The following is a 4522-nucleotide window of genomic DNA, read 5'->3' as shown; positions in this document are numbered from 1 at the left end:
CCCGGCTAGTTTTTTGTATTTTTTAGTAGAGACGGGGTTTCACCGTGTTAGCCAGGATGGTCTCGATCTCCTGACCTCGTGATCCGCCCATCTCGGCCTCCCAAAGTGCTGGGATTACAGGCTTGAGCCACCGTGCCTGGCCTACAAGGACTTTTAAAGCACATACAGAAAGATACGTGAATGTAATAACCTTAATTTAAAACCTTTGTCTCTCAGGTTCAAGCGATTCTCAGGCCTCAGTCTCCCAAGCAGCTGGGATTATGCCAAGGTCAGCTCAGTCGGGGAGACCCTAACCCACCAGCACTAGAGGAATTAAAGACAAACACACAGAAATATAGAGTGTGAAGTGGGAAATCAGGGGTCTCACAGCCTTCAGAGCTGAGAGCCCCGAACAGAGATTTACCCACATATTTATTAACAGTAAGCCAGTCATTAGCATTGTTTCTATAGATATTAAATGAACTAAATGTATCCCTTATGGGAAACGAAGGGATGGGCTGAATTCAAGGAGAGATTCATTCTTTCCACTATGGCTTGTCCTTGAGAATTGTATGGGATACCAGTAATGTGTTTAGTATTCCACATAGAAAAAAATGTAGCTAGAGCTTGGCTAGTATAGCCTGGGGCACTATCTGTTTTAACAGAAGCTGAAATGCCCATCACTGCAAATCACTGCAAAAGATGACATTTAACACAGGCAGAAGACTCTCCTGATTGGCATGTGGCCCACACAAAGTGAGAAAAGGTGTCCACACATACATGTACATAATCTAGTCTCCCAAACGAGGGAACATGTGTGACATCGTTTTGCCAAAGAGTTAAGTTCCAATCCTCGAGGATTAACTCCTCCTGTAAAAGATGAGGAACGTACCATTTGGCAAGTTGGGCATCGCTGGATGATAGCTTTAGCTTCTTTCCAGGTAATGCTGTATCTGCGTTTGAGACCAGAAGCATTGACATGAGTTAAATTGTGGAAATATCTGGCATTAGATATTGTATTAGCAACTAGACGATAAGCCATTTGATTCCCCTCAGTCAAAGGTCCTAGAAGTATGAGCCCTAATGTGAGTGATGTAAAAAGGGTGCATTCTACTACTAACTGCTGTTTGCAATTGGGTAAATAAAGTCATCAGTTGTTCACCTGTATGAAATCGTAACTTAGCATTTTCAATTAACTGTGTGGAATGAACTAGGTATGAAGAATCAGAAATCACATTAATAGGCATATCAAAAGCAGTCAATACCTCAAGTACATACTTTCTGTGGCACAATGGTAGTATCATTTACTAAGGTCCCCAAGCAGGAGTAAGGAGTAGTAGTCTGAATTTTGTCAGGAGCTATAATTAAACCAGCATGAGATACTGAACTTTGCAAGTGATCATAACATTGGAGTAATATTTCTCCAGTGGGGGCAGCACAAAGTATATCATCCATACAATAAATAATGTAACACTGTGAAAACTTTGTGCCAGTAGGTTCAATTGCTTGCCACTGGCAAATTGTTGGACTGTTTAACATGCCTGTGGCAACACTTTCCAGTGAAAACGCTCCACAGGCTGTAGGTTGTTTACTGCAGGAATTGTAAATGCAAACCGTTCACAGTCTTGCTCAGCTAAGGGGATAATAAAGAAACAGTCGGTTAAATCTATGACTATTAAGGGCCAATTTTTTGGAATTATGGCAGGAGAAGGCAATCCTGGCTGTAATGCTCCCATAGGTTGTATAACTGAATTGATGGCTCTTAAGTCAGTTAGCATTCTCCATTTACCTGATTTTTTTCTTAATTAGGAAAACCGGAGAATTCCAAGGGGAAAATGTTGGAGCTCTGTGCCCATTTTAAATTGTTCAGTAACGAATTCCTCTAAAGCCTCCAGTTTCTCTTTATTTAGCAGCCATCGTTCTACCCAAATTGGCTTATCTGTTAACCATTTTAAAGGTATAGGTTCTGGAGGCTTAACAATGGCCACCATCAAAATTATTTCCTAGTCTTTGGCAGGAACTTTGTTTTCCGCTTGAAGTGGTTCTTTCAAACCTTGCAAATTTTTTCCTAGTCCCATACCAGGGACATACCCCATGTCATGCATTGTATGTTGACTTTGAGGGCTATATAATTGTTCTGGAATTAGAACTTGAGCTCCCCATTGTTGTAATAAATCTCTCCCCATAAATTTATAGTTACAGAAGTTATAATTGGTTAAATAGTCCCAGGTTGTCCATGGGGACCTTCACAATGCAAAATATAGCTACTTTGATATACTTCAGGGACTTTTCCAACTCCAACTATGTTAAATTGAGTCGGCTGAATTGGCCATGTGGATGGCCAGTGCTGTAGAGAAATGATTGAAATGTCTGCTCCTGTATCTACCAAACCTTTACATTTCTTTCCCTGAATAGTTATTTCACAGGTAGGGCGTTTATCAGTAATTTGATTTACCCAATAAGCTGCTGTGCCCTGTTTATTTGTGCTTCCAAATCCTCCCGTTCATTTAATTTCACTTTTTCGCATTCCCACATATGGCACAATCAGGAGCTGTGCTACGTGCTCTCCTGGCTCTGCTTTCCAGGGAACAGAAGTAGATATAACAATATGAATTTCCCCATTGTAATCTGAATCAATGACTCCTGTATGTATTTGTACACCTTCGAAACTTACACTAGACCTTCCTAGAAGTAACCCTATTGTTCCTGCTGGCAAGGGTCCACAGACTCCTGTTGGGACCTTTTGTGGGGGTTCCCCAGGCAAAAGGCTCACAGCTTTTGTGCAGCATAAATCTACTGCAGCACTACCAGCTGTGGCGGGGGACAGACATTGTACAAGGGTGAGGGAATGGCCTGAGCTGGAAATGCCCTGGTTTAGAACGGGTCCCGGGACGGGCCCCTCATGGCGTTTCCCAAAATCGGGTTCCCATCTTTATCAAACTTAGGGTGACATTGATTAGCCCAATGTTTTCCTTTTTTACATTTATATTTCAGGCTCAGCAGTTTTCTTTCTTCCCCTATCTGGTGGCCTGACTTGCTGATTTTTTCTACATTCTTTTTTACTATGACCATGCTTCCCACAGTTAAAACAAGCTCCAGGAAACAGTATTTCCTTTATCCACTCTCAGTCCTGCCATTGCCTGTGCTAGCAGAGTAGCTTTATGCAGGTTACCTCCGATACCATCACAGGCCATGGTATAATCAACTAAATGTGCTTTCCCTCTGATAGGTCACAGGGCAGCCTGGCAATCGGGATTAGCATTGTAGAAAGCTAATAACTGCAGCGCTATATCCTGAGCAGCCGAATCTGCAATCATCTTTTTAAGAGATTTCTGTAACTGAGTTATAAAATCAGCATATGGTTCTTTGGGTCCCTGTTTTATAGCACTAAAGGAAGGGTATTGTTCTCCATCTGAAGTGATTTTTTCCGAAGGTCTAATGCACACTCCTCTAAGCTGTTCTGTGGCCTCATCCTGCATGACCACTTGTGCATCTAAACCAGCCCAGCCGCCAACCTCCAAAAGTTGGTCTGCAGTTATATTAATTTGAGGTTGGGCTTGGGCATTGCAAGCAGCCTGAATGGAAGCTTCATCTGCCCACCAAGCTTTAAATTGTAAGAACTGAGCAGGAGTTAGACAAGCTCGAGTAAGAGAGGCCCAGTCAGCAAGAATCACCCACTGGAAACAGTAACATTCTTTAACAGTCCCATTACAAAAGGAGAACCTGGTCCATACTCATTTACAGCTTGTTTAAATTCTTTGAGTAATTTAAAAGGAAAAGGTTCACCTGTAGTTATAATATTTCGCTGTTGATCTGGGGGGTGTATTCTAACAGGGAACTGCCAAGCCTCTAAATCATCCTCTCGTCTAGCTTGCTGAATTCCTACCTGAATAGAACTAAGAATGGTCGCTTGAGGCACTGCTCTAATAGTCACTGGAGTAACTACTTTTTGCCCAGTGTCCTCCGGAAAAGAAAGATCTGGAGGGTCTTTTTCTTCAAAATAATAATGAGGGGGTGCAGAAAGGTAGGGATGAACCTCTCCCTCCTTTGCCGCCTTAGCTGGCAAATAAACATGCTCTGTAAACTCTTCTGTTACTTCGCTATACTCTCCTTCCTCCTCACCATCAGTGTGAAAAAGTTCCAAGGTGGAACGAACCACAGCCCACACCTGTCCCATTGTTATCCTGACGCTTCTGAGCTGCCCTTCTTACTCACCACGGGGATTGCTTTAAGAGTACTCAGGTGTTGGCCGGGCGCGGTGGCTCACGCCTGTCATCCCAGCACTTTGGGAGGCCGAGGCGGGCGGATCACGAGGTCAGGAGATCGAGACCACCCTGGCTAACACGGTGAAACCCCGTCTCTACTAAAAATACAAAAAACTAGCCGGGCGAGGTGGCGGGCGCCTGTAGTCCCAGCTACTCGGAGGCTGAGGCAGGAGAATGGCGTAAACCCAGTAGGCGGAGCTTGCAGTGAGCTGAGATCCGGCCACTGCACTCCAGCCTGGGCGACAGAGCCAGACTCCGTCTCAAAAAAAAAAAAAAAA

The sequence above is a fragment of the Rhinopithecus bieti genome, unplaced genomic scaffold (genome assembly GCF_001698545.2).
Source record: "Rhinopithecus bieti isolate Rb0 unplaced genomic scaffold, ASM169854v2 scaffold_68244, whole genome shotgun sequence".
Taxonomy (NCBI): domain Eukaryota; kingdom Metazoa; phylum Chordata; class Mammalia; order Primates; family Cercopithecidae; genus Rhinopithecus; species Rhinopithecus bieti.
This window is presented reverse-complemented; position numbering follows the sequence as displayed.